At 32.4% G+C, this 26,472-nt stretch overlaps 1 long non-coding RNA gene across 2 annotated transcripts in view; it reads left to right on the forward strand.

The window, feature by feature from the left end:
* The window catches only part of LOC107967939 (uncharacterized), a 315,797-nt gene that overhangs the window by 117,127 nt on the left and 172,198 nt on the right, over nt 1–26,472 (forward strand). The window contains exon 4 of one of the 2 annotated variants that reach the window (XR_002939054.3): nt 2,703–3,165. The exons of the other annotated variant lie outside the window; for it this stretch is intronic. This is a non-coding gene — a long non-coding RNA (uncharacterized LOC107967939). Of the gene's footprint in view, nt 1–2,702; nt 3,166–26,472 lie in introns of those variants that run through there. 2 annotated transcript variants of the gene reach the window in all.

Below are 26,472 nucleotides of genomic sequence, written 5' to 3' on the forward strand. Positions count from 1 at the left end.
TTCTTTTTATAGTCACTATCTTTCATAGTACTGTCTACCAACTATCCCACATCGCAATGGTAATTTTTTGGTAATTAATTAATATCCATCTCTTCCATTAGACTATAAACACCAGGATAAAAGGAATTGTGTCTATTTTAGTAGGCATTATGTCCCACAGTAGGTGCTTAAATACTTATTGAATAAATTCATACCTATCGATTTCTACTTAAAAAAATTCAAACTAAGGAGCCTAACACTTAATCTCGGTCAGTTTGGGGTTTTTTTTTTTTTTTTTTAATCTCTTTCTTTCCTGTATTGATTGCATCTCTCTTATGGGAAGTTTTACATTATATTAAGACATTGGCAGGAGGTGTCACCTCTGGCTCTCTTTGCTCTCCACTTAAACTGAAAAGCTCCTATTCCTTCTATCTGTTTGTTACTGAACTAATCAAACTGGCATTTACTGAGTCAGCTCTCACCATAAGGTTTCTTCAGTGATAGCTGGTCTATCACTTAAAGACATGAGGACATTGCTGCTAATTTTGGGCTCTGTTGCAGCACAAATACCACTGACAGTTGTACTTTCTGCTAAATATCATTATGCAACTATCCGATTCCTAGGATTTTCTCAACTCCCCAGAGCTTCCCTGGAAAATGGACCATTGGCCCCTGTTTTTCAAGAACTATCATCTCAATTTTATGTCATGTCAGGGTAATCATTTCCTGATTTCTAAGGGGACACTCTTGGCTGTCTCTCTAGACAAATGAATTTAATTGAGAGGGCAGTCAGCTCTCCATTTCTGAGGGTTCATGCAGATATGGAGGGCCCACTAAAGGCCATGAACATCAGCAGATTTTGGTATGATAGAGTGAGAGTGTCCTGGAACTATCTCCCACAGATACTGCGGGAAGACTATAACTGTTTCTATAATATCGTTTTGTCTTCAAAGACTCCTAGCATAATATCTATGGTGAAGACTAGAAAGCTGCTTTATATTCCTTGTCAATAGCTTCTCTGGTGAAATGAAACCGAGAAAGGGAAAAGACCACATGGTTAAAAGGCAGGGGAGTGGTGGGCAGGTTGTATGTAGTACAAAACAAATAATAATGAAAGAAAAAAATTTCATCCAGCTACCTACTTATACTAAATGCTAGACAACATATGGTGTTAAATCATTTTAGTTCTAGAAAAAAAAATCCACATGCAATAATTTTAAAATGTTAAACAAAGATTATAGGAGGCCATTATTGTATTTGTTTGTTCCCCTTCATATTCAGAGGGGTTTGAATTAGCTACCTGCAGCAGGCCTCCGTAGACCAGATCAAACCAAAATGAAATCACTCATGCTAAGCGAAGCAGATAAATCCCCCAACAAACCAGTTTTTCCTAAAAAGCAGGAGATTCACAGCAACCAATTAGAACCACTCCAACTGAGTTAGCTTAATGAGTGACCTCTCTGCTTTAACTCTTAAAAGAAGAGTGACCTGTAGTAACCCGATGTTAACCAACCTGCTTTTTAAAAATTTTGTTTTCTTCTTCCCACCTTACAAAAACCAACTGTTCTGTCATGCCCAGTGGAATAATCTTTCTGTTTTATAGAGTGAGGTATTGCCCAATTCTACAACTGCAAAGAAAAGCCAATTAGGTCTTTAATTTCTTTTATCTTTTCAATATTATTTAATAGGTAGTTTAAAATTTTTCTTTAGAGTAAAAAGAAATTGGGCTGGGCGTGGTGGCTCACGCCTGTAATCCCAGCACTTTGGGAGGCCGGGGCGGGCAGATCACGAGGTCAGGAGATCGAGACCATCCTCACTAGCATGGTGAAACCCCGTTTCTACTAAAACTACAAAAAATTAGCGGGGCGTGGTGGCGGGCGCCTGTAATCCCAGCTACTCGGGAGGCTGAGGCAGGAGAGTGGCGTGAACCCGGGAGGCGGAGCTTGCAGTGAGCTGATATCGCGCCACTGCACTCCAGCTGGGTGACAGAGCAAGATTCCGTCTAAAAAAAAAAAAAAAGAAAAAAGAAAACAAAGAAGTTTGTTCTTTGGATTTAGTAGTTTTCTAACAGGCACACCTAAACATAAAGCCTAAAAGGTGGTGGTAACTGTGCTTTGAGCTGTCTGTTTTTCTAACATAGACTTATATTTACATTTTAGCAAACTACTGCTTTACTTTTTAGAAAAATCACTGTAATGGAACTCTTCTGCAAAGAAAAATAAAAAATTCTATTAGGAAAAGCAGAGTTTCAAGAAAATAAAGACAAATTGCTCTGCAGAACAATGTAAAAAGTTTTCTTCATTGCAGAAGGAATTTGGTTTTGGCAATGTATACATTATTTGTCCAGTGTTATCCAGAGAAAAGCTGGAGTAGCCACCGGACAATCGCAGTTAGCTAGCTCATTCCTGATGAGAATCGAAAGGGAAACGCAATTGTGTAAAACTCAAAAAACTCAGTCTGTGGGGCTATTCATGCTGACTGCTTCAGGCTCTCTAAATAAGACCCAAAAGAAAGATGATACATATATTTTCAGAGTTGTAAAGTATGCCCCAGCTGGCAGACAAAATGAACTCTTGTGATTTACGGAGACACCTAAACTTAAAAGCAGAATCAGGCAGCCACAGCAAGATAGGAGAGTGGTCACATGCCCTGCGTGCTTCGAAAATGCTTTTGTGTTCTCAGAAAGGTGTTGTAAAAGTAACACAAGACTGCCTTTTCTACAGTCGAGCCAAACCAGTTTCTGTGGTTGCTGAGATAGACTGCAGCTGGAAATTCCCCAGCTGAACAGCAGACCACCTGCCATAAACTAACTGGCCACCTGAAGCCAGCCAGGTAAGGGAGACTGGTGCTTTGGGCCTTAAAGGTTATCCAGTCAAAACTTCCTCACTCCCCTCCTCTGCCCTCTGTTTTTTGCCGTTCTAATTTCCTACTCTGCCACCTTTCCTACTCTCTGACCTCTTCCTGGAGCATAATGCCACTTTGCAATGAAGGCTGCGTCTCCCCAATCTGCAGACTGCTTTTAGAAAATGAAGTTCTCTGGCTCAGCATGGTGGCTCACACCTGCAACCATGGCACTTTGGGAGGCCAAGTAGGGGTGGATTACTTGAGGTCAAGAGTTCAAGACCAGCCTGGCCAACATAGTGAAACCTTGTCTTTAGTAAACACACACACACACACACACACAAACACACACACACACACACACATTAGCCAGGTAGGGTGGCACGCGCCTGTAGTCCCAGCTACTCGGGAGGCTGTGGCAAGAGAATCGCTTGAACCCAGGAGGCAGAGGTTCCAGTGAGCCAAGATCGTGCCACTGCACTCCAGCCTGAGCCACAGACAGAGACTCCATCTCAAAAAAAAAAAAAGCAAAAATTAGCTAGGTGTGGTGGCTCATGCCTGTAATATCAACTACTCAGGAGGCTGAGGCATGAGAATCACTTGAACCTGGGAGGCAGAGGTCGCAGTGAGCTGGAATGGTGCCACTGCACTCCAGCCTGTAGTCCCAGCTACTCAGGAGGCTGAGGCATGAGAATCACTTGAATCTGGGAGGCAGAGGTTGCAGTGAGCTGGCATGGTGCCACTGCACTCCAGCCTGGGGGACAGAGCAAGATTCTATTTAAAAAGAGAGAGAGAAAAAAAAGTTATCCTGTTGCCTCTACACATCTCATTGGTGTTTTCGTTGATGAACGATTATCCTGGTTGTAGTGAATGACGGTTTGGGAAGAAACAATGGTTAAATTAAAATAATGGCTAAGAGATAACAGTTTTTTTCCTGAGTAGAACAGACATTCCAACTTCAATTCTGAAAGAAACAGACTGATAAATAATGCTGTGGGCTAAATTGGGTCCCCTCCAAATTCATAGGTTGAAGCCTCAACCTTGAATGTGGTAACATTGAGCCCTTGGGAGATAATTAGGCTCAGATTACATCACTGGTGTGGGCCCTCATAATGGAACGAGTGCCTTTATGAGAAGAGACATCTGAGAACTTGTTCTGTGTCTTTCTTCCTGCCAGGTGAGGCCACAACCAAAAGGCAGCCATGTACAAGCCAGGAGGAGAGCCCTCACCAGAAACCAACCACGCTAGCACCTAGATCTTGGAGTTCTAGCCTATTAAACTATGAGAAAATACATTTCTGTTGTTTAAGCTGCCCAGTTTATGTATTTTGTTATAATACATCAAACCAGCTAAAATGATGAATTGTGAGGCTTTGAATGGAAGGATTTAACTCTATGGAGGAGAGAGATAAACAAACAAGCAAACAAAAAACAACCAAATACATATATACTATTAAGAGGAGCAAAGAAAATCCCTGTAGGGACAAGATACCAGAAGAACTCAGGACTATTAGGGAGAGAAACTTCATCAAATGACTCAAAATACGTGGGCATGTGTGGTATGTGGTGGAGTGTGTGTGTGTGTGTGTGTGTGTGGCTGTAGGTGTGAGTTGTATTATAATTCAGTTATTTTATATGCAAGTCTTTAGTAACGTCTTATTAATGTGACTGATTTTACATGTTATAGAGTTCTAAATGATGTGTCCATTTCTAAGATTATCGAGAAAAAATCAGCAGCCTGGAGAAGTCAGGGGTGGTGAGGCACGAAGCACCCTGGGAAGAGGTTCGGCAGCTGGCTGATGTAAAGTATTCAGCTGAGCTAACTGCAAAAGCTCAGGTCGGTTCATGTCATATGCAGTCACTTGTCATTAATTTCCTAACACACATGTGATTAAACTGGAAAAGGACTAGATTCTCTGCTGACAAATGAAATGAGATAAGAAGAATGATATCTGAAAGCTAAATAAGGCTGAAATTCCTGGAATGGCAGGCAATGATCATATTATTTCGGATCTAACAGGCATCCTCAGGCATCCTACCCACAAAGAGGGAGAACGATCCTGTCCTTGGCATTGCTCTCTTATTCAGGCCATAAGCCTAAACTTTGCAATCTGGCTTTCCATGGTCTTATACTATTGCCACATAAATATAATTTTGATAGTGTTTGTTTGTTTGTGTTTCCTGCAGATAGCATTTTCTTACTCAAGAGAAATTATAAAAAAATAGGTAACTTTGAAGTAACAAGAAACTCACAGATTTCAAAAGCTTATTTTGAACTGTAATAACTGGTCAGTCTGGAAAGATTGGCTGACACTACTATATTAGTATAAATACAAAGATAGTGTAATTCTATAAATATACAGAATAAATAATGTGTAAGGACAGAGTAAATAGACTGAAAATTTGCCATCAGAAATACTGAATTATTCAAGCAAAGGGCAATATTGTGTGAAGAACTTTTGGGAACAGCATTGAATTTTTCAAAGAAATGTTTATTCAATTTTGAACTGATCCAGAAAAAATCAAATCAAAAACAAAAACAGGCAGCTCTTATGAAACTACAAAGTATATGCTCTTCCAAAAAGCATTTGAAAAATTACTTGCTAAACCATTAGAACATTTTGAGAAAGTATTGTATTCTAATACTGGTTCTGACATTAATTTATTTCTCTCTTACTTGTGAGAATAAACAAAATTTTTCAAATTTACTAGACTGATTTTGTACCTTTCCTTTGAGGTCATATCTAGAAGAACAATTGCTAATGTAATCTAAACAGAAAAAACAGCTTTAGTAAAGTTAGGTATATCTCCATAATACACTGATTTAGACATAACTATAATAGAAATTCAAAACCTGACATCTAAATGTAGATCAATACCATTGTAATATTTCCAACTAATAACATTTTTTATTGAGGTTATATGATCCATGAGAATTTAATTAAATTAACACCATAAGTTATGATAAATTCACTTAAGATCTGAATTACAGATAGAAGAAACTTCTTGTATTTATTTGCATTTCATAAAACAATAATACTCCTGATATATTTTTTAATAATAAAACAGTATTTAATGAGAAGGCTACATTACTGAAACTTTTTAAAGCAATTTGATGAAACAAAAAGAAACCTGTTAGTGTAAAACTGGCAACATTTTCAGCATTTCATTATTTATTAAGTACTTGAATAATTGTATTTCATTTTTTAAAGCAAATACAAATTATATTTTTGTATGTTATTTTTAAGTCTCATGACCATGAAATAAAACAAGCGACATTTTATTCTGTTCATCTCTCTTGTTAAAAATGGCAAAACAATTACCGTAATACACACATTTCTATATAACATCCTAAAGTTAATATATTAGAACAAAAGATAAACTTTTCAAGCACTAGAGTTTTTTGAGTTTAGTAAAAATTTCAAAATAATCTGGTAAAACTTGGCTTCATCATTGTGGTAGAGAATTCTGGCTTAGGTGGGGATGCATCTAATAACATATATTTAAATCCTTATTTAAGGTATTATATAAAATCACTCAAAACAATGAGAAAGGAATAAAACCTAGCAATATTAATTATTTAACTGTGCGTGATAAACTACATTGCAATTTTTCTTTGTAATAATACATAAAACTCGTTCAGAAATGCTAACACTGTTTTATAGATGAACACAAGAAAGTTAAAACTGGGTTCCGTATCCAAGGACATGTATGTTGAAAGTGATAATATAAAGGTTGTAACCATAGATTTATTTTCAATCAAATTGACCCTCCTTCTAGAACTTCACACTGTGTTCAAAGTGAACATTTAAAAATATTATTTTTTATTCTATGTATTTTTTTAATTGTACGCTAATTGTTTTAACACCAAAACCTACTTGAGAATACAGACAACATTTTCTGCTTTATTTTATTGTTTATACTTAACATGGTTCTGGACCCATAGAAATGGCTATATATTCTAAGATAAGTTTCAGAGGAGGTGTAATATAGCTAAGGAAATTATCAAAATTATCAAAAGCAATAGAAAATATTATACTAAAACATAATAAAGCAGTTTCAATGAAAAAAGACCATGCAAGTAAATGTCCTTGTGAATTTTACCCATTTGGAAATAATGGTACAATGAAAAAGATTTTGAAGAAAATGAATGGAATTTTTCTGATAGGCAACTATAAACTCCTATTAAATTTATAGAGAATTTGGCTTAGTTATGTTTTCTCTTTTGTAAATTCACCAAACCGTCAAAGAATGGCAAAAGTCACAAAAAATTGATGCAATGCATGCTTGTAACAATGTTAATTATAAAGAAGCAAAGCATAAAACCCAGAAAGATTACAGAAGAAGGGAAACATTTTGGAGCAAAGAATAACAGGCACTTTTGCAGGCCAGCACTAACCCAGGGAGTGATTCAGTCATTAGAAAGCAAATTAGCACAGAATGAGAGAAAATATTTGCAAATCACATATTTGATAAGAGTTTAATATCCAGGATGTATAACAAATTCCTAAAGCAAACAAACGAAAAAACCCACCAAAAAATTTAAAAATGAGCAAAGGACTTGAATAACCATTTCCTCAAAGAAGATATACAAATTGCCAAAAAGAATCACATGAAAACATTTTGAACATCACTAATCACTAGAGAAACGAAAATCAAAACTACAATGAGATAGCACTTCAATGCCATTATGATGACTATAATATCATTTAAACAATTTTTTTCAAGGATGTGGAGAAATTGGAATCCTGTGCATTGCTGGTAGGAATATAAAATGGTGCAGCCTCTGTGGAAAAATATATGATAGTTCCTAAAAAATAAAATGGAATTACTATAATTTTCAGCATTTTCTTTTTGGGGTATGTGTCCAAAAGAATGGAAGCTTGGACTGAAACAGATATTTGTGCACTAATATTCATGGCAGTATTATTGACAAATGCTAGGAAGTGGAAACAACACAGATATCGATTAATAGGTGAGTGAGTAAAGAAAATGTGATATATAAATACAATAAAATACTTGTCAGCCTTAAAAAGGAATAGAATTGTGATAGATGCTTCAATATGGGTGAACTTTGAGGACATTATGGCAAGCCATACAAAGGGAAAAATACTATATGATTACACTTCTGTGCTTTAGTCAGAAAAGTAAAATTCATAGTGACAGCAGAACAGCGCTTGGGGGGTGGCATTATGAGGAGTTAGTGTTTAATAGGTACAAAGTTTCAGTACGGAATGATACAAAGTTCTGGAGATGGATAGTGGTGATTATTGCACAACAATGTGAATGTCCTTAATGCTACTGAAATTTACACTTAAAAATTGTTAATGATAAATTTTATAGTATGTACACTTATCACAATTTTGGAAAAGCAAACCAGCTCCTTCCTAAATAAACTATAGGCTTCAATAAGGAATAGTTAATTAAGAAAATCTTCAATTATGCAGATTTGCTCAATATAGATATTTAACAAATACTACCTTCTTTCCTTCTTTTCTCTTTCCTTTCTTCGTCTATTCCTACCTTTTATTTTGGCTTCCTTAGATGGTACTGCATGTACACAATGACACACATTCACACACACACAATTTGTTAAATCTTTTGTAAAGCTAATAAAGATGTGTAGTGCATATATACCACAAAACTGCATAATAGGCAAATTGCCTTTACCAAGCAATAATGGTATTTAAATTGGGTAACAGCAAGCAAACAAAGATGAAATTCATGAATGTTTCAATTTACTCACAGTGTGTTGTAGTTGAGAAATAAAAAGAAAAAACACTCAAAACAATTTAACAACAATAAAGGTAATCTAAACTGTTACCAGATTTAGCACATATTTAAATTTTCAACTCAAGTGAAATTTGATACTCCTGAGTGACTAACTCTAGTTTTAGAAGGAAGAAACTGCATTATTTTATTTATTTATTTATCTATTTATTTACTTAAGGTATAATTGACCAAAAAATGCATATAATTAACACATACAAATTAACACATTTTGGCATATGTATACTCCTGTGAAAAATCATCATAATCAATATAATGAATATTTATCACCCCAAAATTTTTCCTCATGCTACGAGATAATTCCTCCTTCCTGTCCCTTCAACACATACCCTTATGTCTAGGCAATAACAGATCTCCTCTGTCATCAGAAGTTGATTTGCATTTTATAGAATTCTACATAAATGGAATCATAGGGTATGCACTTATTGTTTGTCTGACTTCTTTCAGTCAGCATAATTATTTTGACCTGTGTGCAAGTCTTTGTAGGGTTATATACTATAATTTTCTTAGATAAATATTTAGGATTAGAATGTTTGGTTTCTCTTGATATAGTCCATTGTATCAATTTATCCCTTTATTGATTTTTGTTTGTCCAATCTGAGGCCAAAAAGATCATATTATCTCTTTTGTTTTCTTCTAAAATAATTGTAGTTTCTGGTTTTCCAATTAGATCAATTTTTCATTTTTAATTAAATTTTATATAAGATGTGAGATGTGTGTCAAAGTTTATTTGTTGCGTATCTTTTCTCCACTGAAATACACATTTGCCAAAATCAGTTTTTCGTATAAATGTTATCTTTTTTCTGGACTCTGTATCTGTTAAGTAGATCTATTCATCTTTCTTTACACAAAAACCACTTTGCCTTGATTATAGTATCTTAATAATAAGTCTCATATCAGGTAGCTTTAGTTATACAATTTTGTTTTTTCTTAAAGTTGATTTTACTACTCTGCATCATTATGTTTACATCATTATGTTTCCTTATCAATTTTATTTAGTTTTTTAAATAAGCTTCTCAGTTTCTGTGAAAAAAAACCAGCTATTTTTAATTGTGGTAAAAAACACATAATACATTTATTTTCTTAACCATTTTAAGTGTACAGTTCAGTAATGTTCATTATGGTTGTTATCACTGTGCAAAAGATATCTACAACTTTCTTATATTGCAAAACTACAACTCTGTAGTTTGCAATTAAGTGCTAGCTTCCCCTTTTCTCTCCCTCCCCAGCCTTTGGCAACAAATTTAATTTTCTGTTTCTATGATTTTGAACTGCTTTAGATATTTCACATGAGTAGAATCCTACAGTATTTGTCTATTTGTGACTGTGTGACTGGTTTATTTCACTTAGTATAATATCTTGGAGGATTGTACATGTTGTATGTGACAGGATTCCTCATTTTTAGTCCTGCATAGTTCATTGTATGAATATACCACATTTTTATATTCATTTATTTATGGATAGACATTTGGGGTGTTTCCGTGTCTTGTCTGTTGTAAATACTGCAATGAATATGAGTGTGAAAATATCTCCGTGATTCTGCATTGAATTAATTTGGCTGCTTCCCTAGTAGTGGGATTGCTGAATTATATTGAAATGCTATTTTTAATTTTTTAAAGGAACATCCATACATTTCTCATAACGGCTACAGCATTTTACATTTGAACCACAATGCACAGCGATTCTAACTTAATACGCTCAAAACCACTAGTTATTTTCTGTCCTTGGAATAATGGCCATTACAATGGATGTGAGGTGATATCTCATTTTGGTATGAATTTTCATTTCCTTTATGATTAGTGACTTTGAGCACTTTTTATATGCTGTTGGCCAGACTTTTAGGATTTTGATTGATTTTTTTATAGCTATTGACCATATTGGGTAGAATTGATATCTTGACAATACAGGGTCTTCAGCATCATATACATTGTCATATTCATTTAGACTATCTAATTTCTCTTCAGCAAAGTATTGTACTTTTGAATACATAGGCTTAACAATCTCTAGTCAGTTTTATCCTTAAGTATTCATATATTTATTATTGTTGTAAATGTTATTGCTTTTAATTTCAATTTTGGATTTTTCTAAAACTGAATAATGACTGCTTATTTCTTCATTTCTAATCCGTCTCTCTCTCCTACCCTCCCTTCCTTTCTTTTTTTGCGGTTGGTAAAACTTTCAAGTAAAATATTGACAAAAAGTTGGGAGAGAGAAATTCCCATTTTCCTTTTGATCTTAGAGGAAAATCAGTAACATTTTTACAAATAACTTGTCATAAGCTGTGAGTTTTCTTAGAAACAATTTGTCAGTATTCATTTTTTTTAATTCCTAAGTTAACATATTTTGGGAAGGATGGATGTTGAATGGTTATGAATGCTTTTTTCTGTGTCTTTTGTGAGGATCAGGTCGTTTTTATGTTTAATTTGTTAATATGGTAAGTTACATTGATTGATCTTCATTATTGAAACAAACTAACATTCATGGACTAAATCCCACTTGATCATGAGATGTAATTAGCTTTTCTTTTATTTTGTTGAATTCAGTTTGCCAAAATTTGTTTGTAATGTGTCCACCATATTTATGAGGGATATCCGTCATTTTTATTATTTTATCTAATTTATTTTCATGGCTTTGATATCAGCATAATAATGCCCTTATAAAATGAACTGAAAAATAAATATTTTAATGTAAATTACTAGAAGATTTTGTATAAAATTGGCATTATTATTTTTTTCTTAAGGTTTTACAGAATTCACCAATGAAACAATCTAGGCCTGGAGTTTTTTTTTTTTTAATTTTCAAATTTATAGATAAAACTACATGCATTTATTATGTACAACATGACAGTTTGAAGTACGGTCATATGTGGTTTAACAAAGAAGATATGTTCTGAGAAATGCAACATTAAGCAATTTTGTCTTCGTGTGAATATTGCAATGTATTTACACAAACATAAGTGGTATAGCCTACTAGACACCTCAGCTGTGATGTAGCTTATTGCTCATAGGCTACAAACTTGTATGGCATATTATTTCATTAAGTACTATAGGTAATTGTAGTAAAATGGTACCTATTTGTGTACCTAAACATAGAAACAGTTGAGTAAAAATACTTATAAAGGATTAAAAAGGATACACTATATAGGGCACTTATCTTGAATCGAGCTTGCAGGACTGGAAGTTGCTCTAGGTAAGTCAGTCAGTAAGTAGTGAGTGAACATGAAACCCTAGGATGTTACTGTGTACTACTGTAGATTTTCAGAACACTGTACACTTGGGCTACATGACATTTATACAAATATTTTTTTGTTCAATAATAAAGCCACCTTAGCTTACTGTAACTTTTTTACTTTATGTACTTTTAAATGTTTTGACTCATTTGTAATAATACTTATCTTAAAACACAAACACATTTCACAGCTGTACTAAAATCTTTCCTTCCTTTATATCCTTCTTGTATAAGCTATTTTGCATTTATTTTATTTAATTTTTTACTATTTAAACTTTTTTGTTGAAAACTAAGACACAAACACAAAAATAAATCTAAGCCTCCATGGAGTCAAGATCATCAATATCACTCTCTGCATCTCCACATCTTGTCTCATTGAAAGGTCTTCAGGGTCAATAACTCACATGAAGCTGTCATCTCCTATGATAACAAACGCCTTCTGGAATACCTACTGAAGGACATGCCTAAGGCTGTTTTACAGTTAACTATATTTTATAAGTAGAAGGAGTACATTCTAAAATTATGATAAAAAAGTATAATATGGTAAACACATGAACCAGTAACGTAATTGTTCATTAGTGTTATCAAGCAAGCATTATGTACTGTACAGAATTTTTTAAGACTGGCAGCTTAGTAAGTTCATTCACACCAGTGACAATGACTAATGCATTGTGCTATAGTACATTATGACAGCTACAATATTACTAGGTGATAGGTGATAGGAATTTTTCAACACCATTATTATCTTGTCAGACCACCCTCATATAAGTGGTCTGTTGTTGCCTAATTTACCTTGCCACCGAAAATGTGCAAAGTTTGCCTTTTATCCACATCCTTTACACTTATTATTCATTTTTTTGATAATAGCCATTATAACAGGCATGAAATAATATCTCATTGTGATTTTAATTTGCATTTCCCTATGATAAGTTATGCTGAGCATTTTGTCATATACCGGTTAGCCATTTGTGTCTTCTTTTGAAGACATTTTTTCCAATTATTTTTGGAAAAAGGCAAGTTTTAGTTGGATTAAATGTATTTTTTTGCTACTGAGTAATCGGAATTCTTTATATATTTTAGATGTTAAACCCTTAGTAGATATACAGTTTATATTTGTATACCTATATTTATATAGTTAGATATACAGTTTATATACTGTGTCAGATATATTATTTATATATTTATATTTATATATTTTGGATATTAAACTCAACAAATATATAGTAAATATTTTCTTTTATTCTGTGGATTGTCTCTTCACTCTGTTGATTATTTTCTTTGTTATGCAGAAGCTTTTGCATTTCATGTAATCCCATTTGTCTATTTTTGCTTTTGTTGCCTGTGCTTTGGGGGTATCTAAAATATTGTTGACAAGATAAATGTCTTAGAACATTTCTCTATGTTTTCTTCTGGTCATTTCCTAGTTTCATTTCTTACATTTAATTCTTTAATTCATTTTGATTTTTCTATACAGTGTGAGGTAAGGGCATGGTTTAATTTTTCTACATCAGAATATCCAGTTTTTTCAGCATCATCTATTGAAGAAACTATCCTTTCCTCATTGTGTGTTCTTGACACCATTGTCAAAAATTGGTTGGCTCTAAATGTGTAAATTTATGTCTGAGCTCTCAATGCTATCCCTTTTATCTATATATCTGTTTTTATGTCAGTGCCCTAATGTTTTAATTACTACAGATTATTAGTGCATTTTGAAGTCACCTAGTATAATTCCTCCAGCTTTGTTCCTTTTTGTTCAGGATTCTTTTGATTATTTGGGGTCTTTTCAGATTATACACAAATTTTAGAATTTATTTTTAATTTTTCTGAATAATGTTATTGCTATTTTGATAAGGATTGTAATGACTCTGCCTATTGCTTTGGGCAGTATTTGACATTTTAACAATATTAATTCTTCCAGTTTATGGACATGGGATATCTTTCCATTTATTCATGTAATCTTCAATTTTTTCATGAAAGTTTTATAGTTTTCAGCACGCAGATCTTTCACTTCCTTGGTTAAATTTACTCCTAATTATTTTATTTTGTTTGATGTGATAGTAAAGGAGATTGTTTTATTTATTAATTTTTACATCGTTTATTGTTAAAGTATAAAACATGTCTGATTTTTCTAAGTTGTTTTGTATTCTTTAACTTCACTGAAATTATTAGTTCTAACAGACTTTTGGTGAAGTCTTTAGTGTTTATATATATAAGATCATGTCATCTGTAACAGACAAAAAAAACTTATTTTTTTTCATCTGTATAACATTTATTTCCCTTGCCTAATTGGTCTGGCTACGACTTCCCATATTGTGCTGAGTTGTGCAAATAAACGTTGTTTTCTTATTCTAGATTTTAAATAAATAGATTTCAAATTTTCACAGTTGAGTATGATGTTAGATGTGAATTTGTTATATATGGCCTTTAGTGTGTTGAGGTCCATTCTTTCTACAACTTATTATTTATTCATTTATTTATTTGTTTGTTTATTTATTTATTTTTATCATGAAAGAGTGTTGGAGCCACTCAGGGCTGTGAACTAGCCCGGGCATTTGGGCACCTTGTGCAGGGTACCCAGCTTCCTCCCTCCTCAGTGCAGGGTATCCAGCTTCCTCCCTCCTCAATGTCAGCATCAGCACTTTCTCCATCCACTCTGAGCATTTTCTCTTCAAAGAGCTCCCCAAATTAAGGTGATTTACTTGATACTTTGGACTCTCTTGGTGGCAGCAATGCTCCTTAACTACATGTATTTGGCCATCTATTCCCTTCTCCCTCAAGAAATATTTTAAATTTTTTGAAAAGCTTATTCATTGATCTATTGATTGTTCAGGAGAGAATGTGTTTAATTTTTGTGCATTTGTGAATTTTCCGAACTTCCTCTTATGATTCATTTCCAGCTTTATACTAATTTGGTCAGAAAAGATACTTGGTATGATTTCAGTCTTCTTCCACTTATTAGGACTTGCTTTGTTACTTTTTATATGATATATTCCAAGAATATTTTATATGCAGCTGAGAATAATGAATATACTGTGGTTTACTGAATGGAATATATTATATATGTGTATACACCAGCAGAATACCACCTTTTATCTATAGTGTAGCTTAATTAGTCTATAGTGTCTGTAGTCCATTTGGTCTATAGTGTAGTTTAAGTCCAATATTTCCTTATTGATTTTCTGCTGGATAATCTTCCAATTGCTGGAAGTGAGCTTTTGAAGTCCCTTATTAATATTGTTTTACAGTATATCTCTCTGTTCAGATTTATTAATATTTTCTTTAAATATTTATGTGCCCTGATGTTGGGTGCTTATATATCTATAGTTGTTATATCCTCTTGCTGTATGTACCTCTTTATCATTATATAATGACCTTCATCTCTTTTTATTGTTTTTGACTTAAAGGTTATTTTTTTCTATTATTAATACAGCTACCTCTGTTCTCTTTTGTTTTCCTTAGCATGGTGTATCTTTTTCTACACCTTTACTTTTAGACTATATGTTTTCTCACAGGTAAATGAGTCTTTTGCGGGCAGCATACCCTGGGGTCTCAATTTTTAAAAATCTATTCAATTACTGTATATATTTTCATTTGATAACTTAATCCATTTATATTCAAGATAATTATCGATAGGTAAGGACACACTACTGCCATTGTCTTGTTTTGGTACTACAAGTTTCTTTGTGGAAAGTTTTCTAATTAGAAATCCAATATCTTCAGTAGATATACGGAAACTCAGCTTATTCATTACTTCTTGGAATGCCGTTAGTTTAAGATGGATAAATTATTTCAAAAAATTGTCCATTTCATATAAATAATTGAATTGACTGGCATATTTATAATAATTACCTATTTTCCTCTATCTCTGTGGAATATTTAGGAAAGCCGCCTCTTTCATTTCTGACATTGGTAATTTTCCCTTCTTGCCACTTTCCCGGTCACAATAGGTATAACTTTATTAGTGCTGTTGATCTTCCCAAAGCAAAGCTTTTTGGACTGTGTTTCTCTTTTCAAATTCCATTTTATTGATTTCTCCTCTGAATTTTACTGCTTCTGTTTACTTTGGGTTTTATTTGCTCTTTATTTTCTAGTTTTCTAATGTATATCTGAGGTCACTGACATAAGACCTTGTTTCTTTATGTACATTTTTACTTTTTGCATTTTGTGTTATAAATGTCTCCTGAAACATGCCTTAACAACAACCAACAAATTTTTGATATAATATGTTATAATTTTTTTTTAGTTCAGAGTATTTTCTAAATTAAACCAGGCTTCCTTTAGATATGAATTACTGTTATTTTTCAAGTATTTAGTGAGTGGTGTGAGAGAGTTGTTTCTGTTGTTTTAAATTTAATTCCATGTGGTCAAAGGATATTCTTTGTATAAGTAGAAATTATTGAAAGTCACTTTGTGTTTAAGAATATACTTATTATATTGATGAGTGTTTTATGTACATTTGTAAGAAAAGGTGATATTCTGCTGTGGTTGTGTGGAGTCTTGAATAAAAGGAAGTGAGATATTTTTGCTTGACAGTGTTATTCAGGTAATCTGTATCTTTTCTGATTTTCTTTCTCCTTGTTCTACCAATATTGGATGCATAGTGTGGTAGTCTCTGGCTATAAATATGGAATTGTCTTTATCTTATTTTTCTGTTAGTTTTTGCTTTATATATTTTGAGGGTCTATGTTTAGGTTCATAGACATTTATCCTTTTTATGTACTTGTATGCAATTTTTCATTGTGAAAGTATTTTCTTTATCCCTGGTAATATTATTTGCTCTAAAATATATATTTTTTCTAATATTAATGTATCTCCTTTGGCTTTTCTTGATTAGTTATAACTGGTATAATTTTTTCATGTTATTTTCAATGTATTTCTTTTATACCTTAACTGTGTTTGTTGAAGGCAACATCAAGTTTGCCCTTGCTTTTCCATTTAGTCTGATTCTTTCCGTTTTGTTGGGGGTTTGGACCAATTATATTTAATATTATTATTTGATGTGGTTAAGTCTATTGCTTTGCTATGTTTCTCCTATTTATTTCATGTCATTTGTTTCCTTTTATGTCTTTTGAAATGAATTTTTTAATTGTTTCTATTATTAGCTTATTAGCAATGGCTGTTTATACTGTTATTTTATTTTGCCTTATAGTTTATTGTATACTTCTTTAACACGTGATATCACATAAGCAAATGATATTTCAAAATGTTGTATCATGTATGAAAGAAGTGTACAATAAACTACGAGGCAAAATGAAATAACAGCGTAAAGAGCGATGGCTAACAAGCTAATAATAGAAAAAAAATACAAAAATATTTATTCCAAAAGTATTCTTTCATTTCTCTCCACTCCTACTTTATATATTATTACTTACATACATTTTACTTACACATATATGAATTTTAACACATTATGATTTTTATTTAAATAGTAAGTCATCTTTTAATGGGATTTAAAGTATATATATATATATATATATAAAAGACATAAAAGGAAACAAATGATATGAAATAAATAGGAGAAACATAGCAAAGCAATAGACTTAACCACATCAATAATAATATTAAATATAATTGGTCCAAACCCCCAACAAAAGGGAAAGAATCAGACTAAATGGAAAAGCAGGCCAACAACAACATTTCTATTTTGAAAATGTCACTTTAACACTCATTATTAAAATATATTACCAATGTCTATAGAATTTTATATTGATAGTTTTTTTCAGTGTTTTAAAGATGTTGTTCTATCTTCTCACTTACGATATTTGTTTCTCTGTGTATAATGATATACACAAATAAAAAAGGTATCTTTTTCTCTGCCTGTTTTTACAATTTCTTTTCTCTTTATCACTGGCTTCGTGCAATTTGACTGTGGTACACTTTGTTGCAACTTACTTTATATTTATTGCATTTTGGGTTTGTTAAACTTTTTGAACTTAGGGGTTTATAGTTTTCAATAAATTTGAGAATCCTTCCCTTCAGGGATTTCTATTGCCCTTATGCTGTTCTTAATTTTACCAATTGTTTTTTATTTTTAGAAAGTTTCCATTGCCATTCCATTTCAAGTGTACTAATCTTTTTCTCTGCAATATTTTATCTGCCCTGTATTCTGTTCATTGTCATTGCATCTTTGATGTTGGCATTTGCTGCTCTAATAGTTTGTACATTTGTTTTGTAGTTCTATACCTCTACTTAATTTTTGAATATGTGAAATATAGTTTAGCTTTTAAAAGTGTTCTATTGTCTCCACCTGCTAATTCTAGCATCAATGCATTCTGGGTCAATTTTGATTGACTGTCTCTTTATTATTTTTCATTTTCTTCATTGTGAATTGTATTTCTCCTGCCTGTTTATGTCATGTAATTTTGGTTGAAGATTCTATTTTTTTGCTCCCTCATACATTTTTTCAGTATTTTTGCATGATACATAAAGTTATTTGAGAACAGTTTAATCCTTTTGGGTTTTGCTCATTGAATACTTTTAGGTAGATGTAAGCTGTATTTATTCTAGAGCTCATTTATTCTACACTATAAAAGCAATATATTTATGAATACTCTACTCAATGCTGTGATAATTTTAAGATGTTCTAGCCTGTCTAGGGTAACAGGCAGGTTTTTTTAGCCCCATGGGAACACTGATTATTATTCCTTATAACTTTTTTGGGTGGGTCTTTAGCCTCAGGGAGTTGCACTGCAGGAACACACCAGCTAATATGTAACTCAACACTTAAGAATGATACTCTCAGATTACTGGAATTTCTATGTGGTTCTCTTATTTGCCATCATTTGCCCCGATGACTGTTGCTGCCTTGTTTTATCGAGACACTTAGTTTAATCTTCTCACCTGAGATAGTGTGCTAGGCCCTGCTTTGTTCTTTCTTTTTGTACCAAACCTGGAAACTCTCTAATCAATATTTTGGTGCAATGGTAGCGCTCACCTTGTCTGCTTCCATTATACATTTTTCTTCATTGCTTAATGTCCATTATCTTGGAAACTGATATTCTGTGCATTCTGGTTTGGTGGTGGTTTTAGTCAGTCAGGAGAGTAAAACATGTCACTGTAATTTCATCTTGAACAGAAGCCCCCAAGTGACTTCTATAGATTAAAGATGAATGAAATTTGATGTTATTGATTCTAATATAAACATTCACCAATAGACACAATTCCTCTTTCTTGCAATTATTAAGAGCAGAATACGGAGAAGGCTTAGACAGCTTATAATAGATACCACTGAAGTTTAGCAGTGTCAGCAACCCTAGTCTGCCTCCCACATAGGCAATAGAAAATTCTATGTTTTCTTACCTTGCTTGAAGTACCTCATATCATAATGTTAAAAATGTACTTTCCATTTTTTATGGTTTAATTTCTAAGACACAATGCAAGTGTTTTTGGCAAGGCGTTATTATTATTACTGTTTTATATTTTGAGTAATTAGTGTTTATATTAATTTGAGTTTCCACCAGCTGCTAGTAATTGTCAGACTTAAGACTAAAAGATTAAAAGCTATGACATTGTTTTTAAAGGGCAAGTCCCACCTCAGATTATGCAATACAATTATGACATTCTTATTTGGAGATATCTTTAGAATTAGAAGAGTCCTTTTTGAACATACATGAACAGCTGAGGACACAAAAATAGCTCGCTAAATAGTATGACATTTCCAGTCAACTGTAGCTCTATCATTTTCTTTCCCTGGTTAAAACATCAGCAGGATTTCTAGGAACACAGAGACAGTATTAATACAGATGTTTTCTTATGCAGACCTTCATGTTGCCAGGTTGCCTTTTTAAGCTTGAAGGACATTTTCACAGTATACATACAGCCTTTTAAAATAAACTACCCTGCTAACACCTTGCATGCTAAGTTTACACTTGTGGCATTTTTGATGCCAAGTTACAAACCCCTGGGAATATAAATTTAATGGAAATCCTGACAGTTTTCTATCTTTAACTAAGAGAATGCTGTCAATGTTAGGTGGCATTCTCCAGATAATACTGACTAGGTCAGTTCTATATAGCAAGCTAATTGCAAGATGTCTTTCTGCTGACAAATTATAAACTGTGCTTATACACGCTATACAAATATAATGTAGTTCAGAGTATTGAATGGCTACAGAGCTATCAGTAAAAGTTGTTATTTTCATTGAATAACTAGGAAATTGCTGTTTCTAGCACTTTTTAGATTACTGACATGAAATGTACATACTGTATCATATCTATCCCTGAGAAAATATAATCGTATTTGCTTCTGATTTTTTTAAAACTAATTTACTTCAAAATTAAGCAATTTTCATACTAGAAAATGGCAAATATAGAGCATAAGTTTATCAATTATAATCAACTTAAATTTAATTATAGTATCAGAGAAAATAATGTTTGCTTAAATAAAATTCCCAAGGAGTAAAATAATCATCTGTTGAGCCTGTTTTATATTTCTATCAAAAACTACAATTGTTTCTTTCTTTTAAAACTTGGTTTAGTTTCCTATGATAAAATAAATTTAAGTTGTCAAGTTTTTTATACTTTTCTTTGTCCTGCTCACCTGGTAAAAAATATAGAAAATCAAGAATGAAAAAAGAAAGCAAAGGCGATCCAGATATTTAAAACCTAAATCCTGGTTACTTGAGATTTAGTAACACGTGTTATACTGCATTTATTGTAATCATCCCAAACAGCAGAAAGTTACTACGTGTGCTAAAGTGGACTAGTTTACTCCTATAGTTATAAATGTGATAAAAAATATCTTGTTCCTTCAATGTACATAGAGTGAATTTTTTCTTATTTGCTTGTATTCCCTATATTATCCAGTGACTTTCAAACTTTTGTTGACCCAGGGTGTGAAACTATCTTTTTCACAAATTCCACTATACACACTTGTATCTATGTGAAACAAAATTATCAAATGCAATTCTTATACATAGTATGTGCAATATATTCTATTTTATTAATATACTATTTCATTCTGATTCAATTTTTTAATTCTCATATTAAAAATACTGTATGTTATATATTTAATCAATTTTACCATGTTGAGCCCTACTTTTAAAAACTTCATAGGTTATGTAGAGTGATCTTTTCAGGGAGTTTCTGATATATTAAAAAAAGAAATATATCTTTTTTAAGTAAATAGAAAGTAAGTTTGTAATCTCCACCAAGTCTGTATTAATCTACTAAGAAATGTAACATTCGTTGGTTTTCCAATCTCAAGTAGTTTGATATAGGAGTTTATTGATTTTCCATTAATTTGCATAGACTTTCTATTTTATAATACTTAGGTTATGATTCTTATATATGAATTTAACTTTTATTTCCAGTAATATGATTATAAAGCCTATCTTAACAAAATGTTTCCATCAAAAGGAACTGAAAATGCAGAATTAGATGTTTACAGATTTTTTAATTCCCAAATTTGCTAACAAGATAATAAAAATCAGTCTAGATTCAAAGTAAGAGCAGTAGCCCAGATGTAAAGCAGGTATATTACTTTTTGTTCTGGAGCATTTGTCCAACTGATTAATTTCAACTTTGTATTTGACAGAATTGTGCGCAAGGGCCTGAAAGTGAGGAAACAGAAGCCAAGGTCTCAGTCTACTCAAGCAGAAATTTCAATAAGACATTCTCTCTGTCCAGTAAAATTTTAACTTAAAAGTGAAGCCCACAGAGTAAGAGGAAATAAGTAGTAAATCCACATCTTTTCTACTTCGTTTTGATTTTTTTTTTAGATGGAGTCTTGCTCTGTTGCCCAGGCTGGCATGCAATGGCCTGATCTCAGCTCATTCTACCTACTAGGTTCAAGTGATTCTCCAGCCTCAGTCCCCAAGTAGCTATGGTTAGAGGCACTTGCCACCACGCCCAGCTAATTGTTGTATTTTTTTGTAGAGAAGGGTTTCACCATGTTGGCTAGGCTGGTCTTGAACTCCTGACCTCAAGTGATCCACCTACCTCGCCTCCCAAACTGCTGGGATTACAGGCATGAGCCACCATGTCTGGTCAACATCTCCTCTACTTTTAATGGCTGCAGAGGAGGTATATTTTATTGGCCAAATCAGGCAAGGCAATGCTTAGATGAAAACAAATTAGAAAGTATTAAAAGAACTTGCAAAAGGAAAAAAAATCTTATATGTAAAAAATAAAAATTATAATAATCAAAGTTAAAAACTCAATTGAAAGGTTAATCTACAGCTAATACATTGCTGATAATCATAAGTTAAATGAAAGTTAGGTAAGATGAAATCATTCAAAATGTAGCTCAAAGATGTAAGTGGAGGAACAAATTTAGTTTGATGCAATAAATCAAGGTTTAATTAAATTTAGAAAATATTTTTATTAGTCTGGCTTGTGCTGTCAAAACAGAATACCATGGGTAATTTATAGCTTGTGTGATTTATAATGAGCAGAATTTTTTTCCACAGTTTTGGGGGATGGAAAGTTCAAAATCCAGGTGTTAGCATCTGAAAAGAGGACCTTCTTGTTGCATCATAAAATGGGAGAAGGCGTCATATGGATGAGAAAGGAACAAAACAAAGCTGAACTCATCCTTTTATAGGGAATCCACTCCTGTGGTAACAAATCCACTCTTGCAATAACAGCATTAATTTATTCATAAGGGTGTAGCCCTGATGGTCTAATCACATCTTAAAGGTCCTACCTCTTAAAACTGTTACGAAGACAATTAAATTTTAACATGAGTTTGGGAGGGGCCTTACATTCGAGCCATAGCAATATTCAATGCCTTACATTAATTAATTAAAGGAGAAAATTATAATTTTAAATACTTTCATTTATTATGTATTAAATAACAATTTGATAATATACCTAGTATGCTGTGAATGAAAAACACATTTCTTTAAGGTAATAGAGGTGCAGTAGACAGGGAAATGGTTTTCTCAGATTTCTCTTCAAGGAAGTATTTATTGCCCCTGCTGCTAAGAACGCTCTCAACAGATCACCTGCACCTGTTAGATTCTTCAGTGTTTCTCCTAGCTGCAGAGAGTCTAGTAGCTTGGACATTTAGGGCCTATGTTAAAACAACAATAAAACCCTCTGATATACTAATTCTCTCTAGAGGACTCTAATGAATCACACAGTTTGTTGGATTCACATTGCAGTTTGATATCTTCTCCTCAATCCTGTTTTCTCCAACTCTCATTCACTGTATTGACACCTCAGATATCCTGAATATCAAACCCTGTCTCAGGAATTGCATCCAGGGAACCCGATCCATTACAATAGTATATCTAATAAGACGGCATTCTATAGTAAATATCATGCTGAAACACGAAAAAGTTAAACTTCAAAAATTGTTAAAAACAAACATGCTGTTGGAGATTGTATTAATGGCTCAATTCTCCATTCCTCCCTTTATCCATAACCTTTGCCAGTGAGCTTCCATTCTTCACTAAAGAGGTGGAGTGTTTTTCCCCATAACTTAACCTCAGGTTTGACTATGTGATTTGCTCTAACCAATAGAACAAGAAAGAAATGATGACATGCCACTGCAAGCCTAAGGTCTTAAGTCCTGGAGCAACCAGTATTACTTTTATTCTTCTTTGAGATAAAGAGTTTAACCAGTTTTATAAGGAAAAAAATTAGAAAAAAATAAAATTAAATTATTTGTAGATAATAATATAAGTATATGATAAAATATTAAATATTTTAAAGACTAGCTTGGTGGATAAAATAACAATATAAAAATTTATGTAGATGCATACCAACAATATTTAATTTAATTTGTTTATTTTGAGAAAGGGTCTCGCTCTGTTGACCAGGCTGGAGTGCAGTGGTGTGATCTTGTCTTACTGCGTTCTCTGCCTCACAGGCTCAAGTAATCCTCCCACTTCAGCCTCTTGAGTAGCTGAAACTAAAGGCATGTGCTACCATGACTGGCTATTTTTTGTATTTTTTGTGGAAACGGGTTTCCACCATGTTGCCCAGGTTGGTTTCAAACTCCTGAGCTCAAGCTATTTGCCCACCTTGGCCTCCCAAAGTGCTGGGATTACAGGTATAAGCCACCACACCCAGCCCCAATAATATTTCTAAATTAAGCAATTTTATTGTATTTAAATATTAAATTTATGAAATTTGTTATGTTTGAAACTATGTTATGAAAATGTGTTATTTTTGAAAGCATTGGAAATGCGGTAGAATTTGGCATATAGTTCATGAAGTTGTAAAAGACCTCTATAAAAAAACTAGTGACTACTGATGAGTTAAAACTTGGAAACTTACAAGGTATTCAATAGTTGGAAAATTCTACATTCTCAGCATAAATTTTCTCCAAATTAATCTGTTGATTTAATGTAATCCCAATCAAAATCCAAAGAAGGTCATTCAGGAATTTGACCATTGAGAAGTTGATATTATAGAAGCACAAAGGGTCAAAAATAGGCAAGCACCTCTTGAAAAATAATTATGAGATGAGGGAACTCGCTCTATCAGACATCAAGATATATGATGTGGGTGCTATGTTGCTGCAGGTATAAACATGTAGACTAAGGTTGGAGATTTAAAAACTGAAACCATGTGTGTCTATGCACTAGATATATATCAGAAATGGCATTGAAACTCAAGGGGGAATAAACATGTCAATTAATCGTGTTTAAATCACTAAACAATACTGGTAAAATAAATTGAATCACTGCTTTTCATCTTACATAAAAAGAAATTCATAGATCAATGAACTAAATAAAAAAGAAAATACATAAAGATTTGAGTAATATAGAAAATATTCTATATTTAATACATAATCTTACTTTCAAAGTAATACCAGTAAGAAATATTTTCCCAACCACATTAGTGACATTTTAGGGCTTCAAATGCCTAGTGTTAAATATGTGACCAGTATGCTAATCTTCGTTTTACTTTAAAGTTGTATTTAAGATTATAACTGACAAAGCTTTATAAAGTAATTCTTGAATCATCACAAGTATTCATTGTTTTCTAAAAAGGGTAATTGATTCCATTTTTATTATATTACTACTGATGGGTAATTTTCCTATCACACATTGGTGTAGGGTAATGATTAGTTACATCTTAGTAAAACAGAAAAGTGTTTCAAATATCTAGCTTTTCTCAGCTCTAAAATGTCTAATAATATCACAATTTTAGTGTTGAAGAAAAAATATTTTTTGAATCTATCATAATATTTCACATAGTTCTGATTGAATTTTAGCTTTTTCACTAAGCTACACTCTTCTGGTGGAAACAGTGTGTAAGAATTAGGAAATATGAAGACTCAGTTGTCTTAACCTAATAAGCCTTTTCCTCTCCATGTCAACCAGTATGGAGAGGAACTAAAATATATTAATTAAAATTTAGTGACTACACGAAGTTTTTAATATTTTGAAATACATTTCCCTCCCAAACTCCAAACAATCTTACTCAAAAATCTAACTGTTTTCCTGTTTATTTGATATACCTATCTAGGTAGACCAGTTTAGTAGAAAGAAATGATTCTTTTATTTCTTTTCAATATTAATTATAAACCAGACAACAGAGCTATCATGTTTTGATAACCAGGCATTTTTCTAAAATTTTCCATTTTTTATCTCAGTGAATCATAATTAAATTTTTAATAGAACTTTTCAAGGACCATATTAATTGTGGTAAAAACAGACTAATCTGAATTACCAAAGGTTAAATTATTCTAAATCACAAAGCTACTATTAAAGATTTCCAAATAAAAATATGTTATTGTTATTTTTAATTTTTCAAATGTTTATATTTCCACAATGTAAATTATGTAAATGTTCCAATGAAAAGAAGAAAATAACTGATGTAAATATATTAAATTATTGTTAAAATTGGGCTAAACCATAATATTTGTTTTTACCACATAATCTGTTTGGTTTGAACTTCTCAGATATGTTCTAAGATGTTACATTCAAATAAATTATTTATTTAGAACTATTACATGATGTAACAATTATTTTGTCACATTTTATTGAAGATTAAATCATATGGTTGATTAAACATATTAAGAACCAAATGATTAAACACACATATGTATAAGATCTTTGCGGGAGGTAAATTTGGTAGCCAGATGAATTCTCTTATGTTGATACATCTTTAAATACACTTAAGAAAAGCACATTGTTTACCTCTCCACTGTTTGATCTCATGTGGAAATAGAAATGACAATAACTGATTTCCAACTGAAATGCTTCTGCTTGGCCTACTCTAAGTTCACTAAAGTGAAAAGGTATCTGGAAGGTAAGCTAGGTGACTTGATTAAACTAAGTTAAATATTGAACTTTGTAATACATAAAGAATAAATTAGTTATGTCCCTAGTGCTGTAATAACTCCATGATTAAAAGTTATGGGCATAAGGAAGAGTATTTCATTTTCAATTCATAAAAAACAAATAAATGGTTAGAGTGCATGTAAATTTAAACGTATTGTAATTTAGAAAAAACACAAACCATAAAGAGACTATGTTGTCTAATAATCCTTAACCATATACACAGAGAAAACTAAGCCAACTATTGTATATTAAATACTAAAATTTCCATTATATTCTAAACAAATTTTCAATGTGCAATATATTTTTACTTACATTAATTTAAATGAGAAAGGGCTACATATGTATTACAGGAATGAAGTAATATATTTAACACAGCCTTTTGTTTTATGAAATCT

Source organism: Pan troglodytes, chromosome 14 (genome assembly GCF_028858775.2).
Source record: "Pan troglodytes isolate AG18354 chromosome 14, NHGRI_mPanTro3-v2.0_pri, whole genome shotgun sequence".
Lineage (NCBI taxonomy): Eukaryota > Metazoa > Chordata > Mammalia > Primates > Hominidae > Pan > Pan troglodytes.